The sequence below is a fragment of the Pteropus vampyrus genome, unplaced genomic scaffold (assembly GCF_000151845.1).
Source record: "Pteropus vampyrus isolate Shadow unplaced genomic scaffold, Pvam_2.0 Scaffold77, whole genome shotgun sequence".
Classification (NCBI taxonomy): domain Eukaryota; kingdom Metazoa; phylum Chordata; class Mammalia; order Chiroptera; family Pteropodidae; genus Pteropus; species Pteropus vampyrus.
This window is the reverse complement of record NW_011888858.1, coordinates 1,964,417-1,974,248: the sequence shown is the minus strand read 5'-3', so window position 1 is coordinate 1,974,248 and position 9,832 is coordinate 1,964,417. Positions and strand designations below refer to the sequence as shown.

At 38.9% G+C, this 9,832-nt stretch overlaps 1 long non-coding RNA gene and 1 other non-coding gene across 2 annotated transcripts; one reads left to right on the top strand and one right to left on the bottom strand.

Annotated features, from left to right (window-relative positions):
- Nucleotides 1-5,679: 5,679 nt before the first annotated feature.
- Nucleotides 5,680-5,752, top strand: TRNAL-UAG. The gene has a single exon. It is a non-coding gene; the product is annotated as a tRNA-Leu (tRNA).
- Nucleotides 5,753-7,753: 2,001 nt separating this feature from the next.
- LOC111741370 lies at nucleotides 7,754-9,497 on the bottom strand. The gene is made up of 2 exons (XR_002780981.1): nucleotides 9,001-9,497; nucleotides 7,754-7,997 (listed from the first exon to the last, which is right to left on the bottom strand). It is a non-coding gene; the product is annotated as an uncharacterized LOC111741370 (long non-coding RNA).
- Nucleotides 9,498-9,832: the final 335 nt, after the last annotated feature.

Sequence of the window (9,832 nt, the reverse complement as noted above, 5' to 3'; positions counted from 1 at the left end):
CCTGGCCCAAATAAAGAAGAACCATTCTGGTTCTTTCCTTCAAGAATGAGTGTTTAGTTTATACTGGCAGAGACAGTGCATTCAGAAGTAGCTCTTCTGGAGGTTGATCTAACAGTCCAATTCATCTTTGAAGCCCGACCACTTACTTACCCACCTTCAACAGTTTTCTGACACCCTAATAATTAAAGCTCATACACCTCACCTAGGTGGTTTTAAAAACCTCCCGTTTTCTTGAAACTCTCCCGCCTGCATCCACTTCCTCAACCTGGGTAAGCTTCCTTTCCTCAGCAGCCTCCCCAGCCTCCTAAGCTCACCTTCATCTCCAAACACCCGGCTCCAGCTTGCCAGCATTCTGAAGCCCTGCCAAGCCTTGGCCCTTCCATGAAGCATGTCTGAAATTTCACATTCTCCAAGACACACCTAGCCCTCATGAATGACTTCTTTCTCTTCACTCCTATGGTTAAATTTGTAAAACGTCCTCACTCACAGCCTCATTCAGAAAATATTTATGAAGGCTTACTGCATGCCTGGAGATTTTGTAAGGTGCGTTTACAACTCCGAGATGGATTCTGTGAACAGTCCTGTTCCCAAGGAGCTTGCAGTTCACTGAGGAAGATGACATATAAACACTTTACTACTATATGGTAGCTGCTGTGTTTGGGATGTTCCCCAACTACCATGGAAAACCTACCCAGACTTGGGAGTCCTGAAAAGGCTTTCTGGAAGTGAAATGGGAAAGAGCGTTTGAGACAGGTGGGTGGACAGACAAAGGCCTAGAGAGGAGTCCTGGCCTAGGTGAGGAACACCACTTGGTCACTGAGCTGGAAGGCAAGGTCAGGCAGGGGAGTGTGGAGTGAGGCTGGACTGGAGAGCAGGAACCAAAGCATGAAGGATCTTTTGAGCCATGCTAAGGAGTTTGGCCTTGATTCCTCAGGGAGATGACCATTTAAGAAAATTATTCTGTGGTGTGGTAAATGCATTGGTTGGGGTGAGGGGACTGCAGGAATGAAGGTGCCTCACACAGAGTCTGACAGACGTAGGAACTGGATGAGGAATTCTTTCCTGAGGATGCAGCTGGAAGGCTGTGAGGTTTCCCAGGTGAGAGATGACTGAGGCAGGAGCTAAATAGATGACTTCAGATGTCTTCAGTATTTGTCTTCGTTTTTGTGCGTATGGACCCGCTCCTTCCTTAGAGTGGAAACCATGAGATGGAATTTTTGTCTTGCTTACTGCTTATTATAGGCCCAAGACTTATAACAGTGCTTAGATCCTAAGGGGGCACTCAATGAATACATAAATGAAGGAATGAGGGCAGCTGGCATATGATTCAATAGGTGACTGATTGGGGTGGGGTTGGGGTAAAGGATTGCCTGCAATCTCTGCCCTAATGCCATGGTCCCTGAAAGGGGGCACCCTCCAGAATTGGTGACTGTATTCATTTTCTATCCCTGCTGTGACAAATTACCACAAACTTAGTGGTTTAAAGGGACTCACATTTATTCTTTTATACTTCTGGAGGTCAGAAGTCCTAAATCAGTTTTACTGAGCTAAAGGCAAGGTGTCAGCAGGGCTGGCTCTTTCTGGGGGCATAAGGGAAAATCCATTCTTTTGCCTTCTCTAACTTCTTGAGGCCACCTGCATTCCTTGACTCCTGGCTCCTTCCCGGAATCACTCTAACCTCTTGCTTCCATCCTCAGGTCTCCTATTTGCAATCCATACTCAAATCCCTCTCTGCCTCTCTCTTATAAGGACTCCTGTGATTACGCTTAGTGCCCACCTGGATAATTTGGGATAATCCCTGCCTTTCAAAATATTCTATTTATATTGAATCTCAACCGTAATTGAAAAAAATTTTTTTTTAATTTTTTAAATCTTTTATTTAATCACATCTGCAAAGTCCCCTTTGCCACATAAGGCGACAGTCATAGGTTCTAGATATTAGGACATGGGTATCTTTGGGGGCCATTATTCAGCCTACCAGTGACCCAGAACATGAGGTAGTTACTGGGCATTTGAGCAAGCCTGTTTGAGGTTGGTAGGATTGAACCTCTTCGCATGAGAAGCAGGAAAACGTTTTTAGGAGCTCAATCTGGAGCCAGACTGCCCAGATTTTAAACTCTGCTTCTCACTAGCTGTGTGAACTTGGATAAGTTACTTAACTTCTCTGTGCCTCTGTTTTCTTCATCTATAAAATGGAGATGATAATAACTGCCCCCTAAGGTTGCTGGGATGAGTTAATGCATAAAAGCATGTAGGTAGACTAGTGCTAGTCACAGATTAAGCCACCAGGAAGTGTTCACCATTTGGAATAGCCCACAGGGAAAACTTGAGGATGCCTTGATCCTCCTTCTCAAAATGAGGTTGCATCAGCACCTCGATCCTGGAGAAGCAAACTACACTGAGAATCTGAAGCCTCTTTCACGTAGGGGAGATCTAATGACTCGGGAGTGGTAAAGCAGGATTCTACATCGCTACTCAAAACTCTCCCATCGAATCTCTGTCTTCACTAGCAACAACTTCCAGTTTTAGATCATCTTTCTACAAGTTCCCTTAGAGCAAAGAGGAAAAGGAGTCCCCTTTTTCGTATACCCCATCTCAGTTTTTAGTAAGAGTTCCAATCTTGGTAAATTACTTTACTTCTCTGGGCCTTAGTTTCCCCATATATAAAATAATAATAACAAAAGTCAACACTAAAATAGTACTTACTGTTTGCCAGGTGCTTACCTAAGCACTTCCCATATTTGAATCCATGTAATCCTCACAACAACCCTACATAATAGGAACTGTTATTATCTCCACTTTATAAATAGGAAAATTGAAGACCAGAGACTAAGACTCACTATAGGAACAGTCTGGCTAGGAGGCTGCCATTGGTACCTCTGCTATGGGATACTCATTCCTCAACCATCCCTACATCTTTAGGTCACTATATCCCAGGCCATTCTTGGATAGGCTGAGCTTCAGTCGTGCTCATGTGTGCCCATGCTCGTTGGAAATTGAGGACAGATGTGGTCTGGCTCCTTTCAACCCCCCTGTTGGAGGCTGAGCCATGCCTTCAACCAAAACTCAAACACTGGGTGACTTGCCCCTGTATGAGTTATCTTTGCTGTGTAACAAATTAGCTCAAATCATAGCTACTTAAAACAATAAACATTATGTAACAATTTCTGTGAGTCAGGAATCTAGATACCATTTTGCTGGGTTGTTTGGCCCAGGGTCTCTCACGAGAAGCAATTATGCTGTTGGCCAGGAGTATAGTCATCTCAAGCCTCAGCTAGCTGAGGCTCCACTTCCAAGCTCATTCATGTGGCTCAGGTCTTTGCTGGCTGTTAGCTAGCATCATCAGTTCCTTGATACATAGGCCTCTCCATAGAGGTACTTACACCATGGCAGCTAGCTTCCCCCAGAGTAGAGAGAGAGAGAGAGAGAGAGAGAGAGAGATGTAAATGCCTTCTCAATGCAATAATTAAGAAGAAAGTAGAAAAGGGCCAAAAGAGGGAATTAAAGTAAGAGGCAAGGGTAAACCAAAGGACTGGTTAAATGGCTTGACTGCCAATGTTTTTCTTTTGCTTTTTCATGTGTTAGGCAGATAGACTCCATATGGAAAAAAGTATAACTTAAAACTAAAGGAAAACTAATATAGTCAAAGATCAGGAATCCACCATGTAGCAAGAAATGAGCAAAATCTCAGTATGAAAAACGTGCAAGCATAATTTTAAAAAGGATAAAGCTGAAGCAGTCTAACAGTTGCCATGAAATACAAGATCATTGGAACAGATGGAAATTGTCAATGATGTTATGCAGGTAGAGAAAGGAAAGTTAACTCCTGGGAAAAATGAGTCAGAGTTTGAAGCCTATAAGGTAGTGGCATCATGCTAATGGAGAAACTCGTACCTTCCTGTTTCAGTGTTAGAGCTCACAATTAAAGGTGCTTTGGGGAGCCATCGTTATGTACAGAATTACTTCCCATATACTCTGAGTCCTGTGCCCTAGTAGCGTTGAAACCCTTTTGACTTGGACAAAGAATGAGAAATACATTCTGCACAGCAACAATGTGCACACACAATCAAACGCACATAACTGAAGCATAAGTTTTATGAAAATAATAGTTATTATGTGCTATGCACTCAGATTTTTATGTTCTATTGTCTCTCATTTTTAAATTCTAGTCAAGAGTTACTGTGTGGATTTCATGATGAACCATTAATGGGTTATAATATGCAAGATTGAAAAATACTGCTCTGTAAGACTTTCGCCCATTTTCACCCTGAATTACAGAGAATAGTCAGGATAAAGCCACAAAGCCCAAATTTATATCAGCTGACTTCCCCATGGGGGGAAAAAGGGTAATTAGGTATGAAATATATATTTCTTTTAAAGATTATAATAATGCATAAAGTTGAACCAAGTATTTTTAATTTTTTTCTGTATGTGTTTATTTTCCCCGTTCTCATTTCTTATTTTGTGTCTTCGTGCTTTCTTCTTTTTTTATTTCTTACATTAGTAGTTTATTATTTTTCAAAGAATCAGTTCTTGGATTTATTTATTAGTTCTACCATTTTCAAATCTCTGCTTTGTTAATTTTTTTTTTTTACTACGTTGTTAATTTTTTGTAATTGATCTTTACTTTGCTCTCCTTAGGTTTATTTTGTTTTTCTTTTACATTTTTTAAAATTCAGTGTTTACTTACTTTAATTTTTCTTTTGTATTAGTTGTCTATTGCTAATTATTGCTAATAAATAACCCTAAAACTTGGTGACTTAAAACAACATACATTTATTATCTCACATTTTCTGTGGGTGAGAAATCTGCTTTAGGATCTATCATGAGGCTGCCATCAAAGTGTTTCCAAGGACATGGTCATCTCCAGGTTCAGCTGGGACTGAACTACTTCCAAACTCGTGGTTGTTGGTAGAATTCAGTTCCTTGTTAGCTGTTGGTCCAAGGTTGGATGCTAGTTCTTTGACAGATGGACTTTTTAATCAGAGCAGCCATGAGAGAGGAGCCAGTAACAAAATTAGCAGTAAGATGAAAGTCACAGTCTTTTATAATAAAGGAAGCTAAAATATGTCACCCCAAAATATGCATCTCTGAAATAAAAATTTTTTGAGCTAAAGTCATGTGAGAAGAAACAGATATAAGAAAATCCCCCAGCCTTTCCCTTATTTGCCTAAAGGTAGAACATAAATATTCAAAGATGTCCTTCCTCCCTTCTCTACCAAAAAGGAAAAAATTTAATTATCAGAGATAACTTTAGACTTCTATCAGCATGGAGATGGCACCAGGGGAATCTGTGTAACAAACTTTGCTAACTAGACTTTACCTGCCATCGGTTTCTCATATATTTACCTTCCCACAGTTTGCTACCCTTGAAAGTCTAAAACCACTTTTCTTTGTCCTGTCATTTCTCTACAAATGTATTGTTCCTTGTCGAAGATACTGTATAAGCCAGTGTTCTAAGCCACCTCTTTGAGTTACTCTTTTCCTGAGATATACATGTTAATAACTGGTTTGTTTTTCTCTTAATTTGTCTTTTGTTACAGATGCCCCAGCTGAAGACTTAGAAGGGTAGAAGGAAAAGGGTTTTTTTCCTCCCCTGTCATAACTTAATGAAAGAAGTTTCAGTCCATCACTATTGCCATATTCCATTCATTGGAAGTGAATCAATCATTTGGATGTGGTTCCATAGTGTAGCGGTTAGCACATCTGCTTTAGAAGCAGAAGGTCTTGGGTTCACGCCCCAGTGGAGCCACGGTCCATGGTCTACGGCCATGCCACCCGGAACAAGCCTTATGTTTGATCTCAGAAGCTAAGCAAAGTCAGGCCTAGTTAGTACTTGGATTGGAGACCACTTAAGAAGACCAGGTGCTGTAGGCATAAATAATAAAAAATTAAAAAATTTTAAAAAAGTGAATCATTAGGTCTAGTCTATATCAAGGGGGAAAGATTGCCCAAAGGTCTGAACACCAGGAAGCAGGGATCACTAGGAGCCATGTCAGAACTGCCTACCACAGTCAATCCCCAGGTCATTCACAGGCAGACACAGAATGGCAAAAAAAAAAAATTGAGTTGGCTGAAGCACTTGTTTCCAGCTGAGGTCGAATAAGGTGATGCTCTTCCTTCTTACTTCCTCCCATACTCTAAACAAGTGTCTTTTCCAGTCTATTTAGTACCACATTTTTCACATTTTTGTGGGGGTTTTTGCTGGTAATTTCACTGTTTATGCCCTCCACATTAAGTGCGTAAGTATTGCCTAGTGTCTCTAAATGCCAGAAGGTTGTGATGAGCCTTTAAGAGAAAATACATGTATTAGATGAGCTTCATTCAGACATGAGTTGTAGTGCTGTTGGACATGAGTTCAATGTTAACCAATCAACAATATGTATAAAATAAGATGTCTTTAAACATAAACACCCATCAGACAAAGTTATGTATTGATTGTTTGACAAAAATATTGTGACCAGACTCCCAGGAAGATTACCCTGTGTTTTCCCTACAAGTAATGATTCAGTATTCCCTAATTCAATGTTTTTGGCAACTTTACAGAACATAACTACTGCAAATAACATAGATCAGCTTTATAAGTGTTTATATTTAAGGCTATGACTTTTCTTCCCATTTAGGCTATAAATGCATCTCGAAATTCTGATATGTAGACTGTGCCTGTTGTTAAGCTATTATCTGCCACATCTAAACCCAGAAATAATTGCTTTCCAAGTACCTCGAGTCCTATATACTAATGTTTTGCTTGTTGTTGTTGTTGTTGGTGGTGGTGGTGGTTGTTTATACTAGTGGTTTTGAAACCTTCATGCTGAGCCTTGTGAAGTGGGGCTGGAACCCTACAAACTGCATTCCTTTGTCAGCTGGCTGCTGTTAAGTTCTGCCAACAGGGGACACTAGAGGGAGACTTGAAGACAAGAGGAGGAAGCAGGAACTTTGGCCCACAATGCCTCTTTACCTTGCCAGGGGCAACAGCAGCTGGTTTTAGCCTCTATATTTTTTTCTATGCTCCCTGAACCAGTCCCACTATACGCTTCAGAGGCCAGAGTCTCAGTTCCGTGGAACCTTTCCTATAACATGATAGCTGCTACCTGCAAACATTACCTCAGCGTTACTTCAGTGTTCCTTTGCTTTTTTCAGTCCTTTACCGTGTGCATCACCAAATTTAAATTTCCAAATTAAATTCTCTCTATAGAACTACCTACTATAGTTTCTATTTTCCTGGAAGCTAAATGATACATAGAAATTCTTTAACTTTTTATTTTGAAATTATTTCAAATTTATAGAAAACTTATAAGAATAGTACAGAGAAATTCTGGATACCTTTATACCTTTTACTCAAATTCATGCATTTTTTTTTTTCATTGAGGTGAAATTCAGCAAATATAAAATTAACCATCAGTGAATAAATAAGTGGCAATAAGTACATTCACAATGAATCCGTCAGTTTTTGATACTTTGCCACATTTGCTTTACAATTCACCACCTACATATACATATGTTTGTATGTATACTTCTGCATATTTTTTTCTCAACCATTGAGAGTAAGTTGCATACATAGTCCTTTACTTGTTACTACAATTATATGTACTTCTGAAGAAGAATATTTCATATAAAAACTATTGATATGTTACTTTTATATATAATCCATAATCCAATTTCAAAAATTGTCCCAATAATATCCTTTATAATATTGTATTTCCCATTAGTGCAAGACCCAGCCCAGGAAGACATACTGAATTTAAGTGTCACGGCTGTTTAGTCTCTTTTAATATGAAACAGTCAGCCTTTCATAACATTGACATTTTAAAAAGAACACAGGTCAATTTTTACAATGCTCTTCAGTTTGGATTTCCTCTTGTGATTTGTGTCCTTTTCAGGGTATCGCAAAGTGTCTGTCTGCCTCTGATTGGTGATGTTAATTTTGATCATCCATTCAAGGTGTAGTCCAGTTTCTCCACTGCATACTCTTTTGCTTCTTGCAACTAATAAGCAATCTGTGGAAAGATACTTTGAGACCATAAAAATATCTAGAAATTTTATAATATTTATCTTCTGTATAATTTACAGTTTGGTCTTGGATCTTATCCTGGATTTTGATTAAGTTATTGTAAAGAGAGCTTTAAAATGCCCAGGTGTTAGGGTGCAACGTATAACTCCACAATTCTTGTTATTTACTATTTCTTTAAAGAAAACAATTCATATTATTAAACTATTGGTTATGCTTATTTTTACATATTAATCCTCAATCTTTTCAATTAAAAATTATGCTTTTAAATTGTTAATATAGTTTAAACGCAGATGATACAAAGAGTATGCTGTGAAGAGTATACTTATCAGCTACTCAGTACTGTTAAAAGTTTTTCTGTGTCCTCATATAGTTTCTGAATGTAAAGCAAAAATATATATATCCCTCCCCCCACCACCATACCAATTGATGTTTGTCTATACTTTCCATACTGTTCTGCATTTGGCTTTTTTCATTTAACAGTATATCTTAGAGATCATTAAATATCAGTAACTTAAATATGAGCTTCTTCACTCATTCCGATGGCTGCATGGTATTTCATTATATACATGTACCGTAACTAGTTCAGCTAATCCTCTGTTGACATTTAGGTTGTTTCCATTCTCTCTTATCTTTGTATAAACTATGGTGCAGAATAACTGTGTACATATTTCAGTACATGTGCAAGTATGTTTATCATATAATTTCCTGGATGTGAAATTTTTCAGTCAAAAAGTTTGTAATTTTGTAATTTTGTAATTTTGATAAATGTTGCCAATGTACCCTTCATCAAGATTCCACAGAGACTATGACGATTTATAGGGAATGCATTTTAGCACAATTGTCCTTTATCTCCTTTGTACCGTATGAAATGACTGTGAGAAAAGAAATTTGAAAACAGTATTAACCAAGAAGATTCTAAAGAAGAAGCTTTTCCAGAAATGATGCATTCGATATTGCGAAATATAATTCTTAGGGTTCAAAAAACTTACCTCATGATGAGGCTGGAATTTTAAATTCTTGTAAAGGCTGTTGTTTCTCCCACTCAGAAGTCTTGCTATTTGGCTTATATTTTTATTTTAATAATGCACATATTTCCCAGTCTGCTATAAACAACTGAGTACAAACTCAGGAAGGTGGCAAATAGTTCAGTTGTTGTACAGACATAAGCCCTGGCAGAGGGGAAGAGGAAAAAGGGCTCTCAGCTGGCCTCTCCTGCAGGCTTTTCTTGTCCTTGAGACATTTTCCTTGCCCAAACAAGAAGGGAAAATTATTTTCCAGTCTTAAATCAAGTGCCAAAATTATTCTTGGAATTGCTCCCTTAATCTGTCAGTTTCATTTTTTCCCATGGAGGCATGATCAGGGCGACCAAACCTTCCTAGTCAGAATCGGGGTTGGAACTTGATTACTCCCACAGACAGCTGGTTTGGAAAAACTCCTTGCAAGGTGATTTCAATAAGGAGCTAGAAACATCAGAGAGCTGGTGCTGGGATCTGAAGCTATAACCATACGAGTGACTTCAGTCTTTCTACAGTGCTAGTGGCTAGCAGAGTTACAAAGAAATTAATCATCTCCAGGGATTTCTTAGGAATGAGAAGACTGAGTAATCGCATTTCAAGGAACCAAACTCCTTAGTGTTGGTCTCCAGTGCATTTCTCAAGTTCTTTGTTTTCATTCTCTTTCCCAGTCTGGTCTGGTCAAGAGTGTGGGCTTTGGAGCACCTCAGCTCACACCCAAGCTTTGTCCCTTGCTGGCTCCAAATGGCAGGTAAGTTAGCCTCCCAGAGACAAAGAGTTTTGACCAATAAAACTGGGGTCACACTAC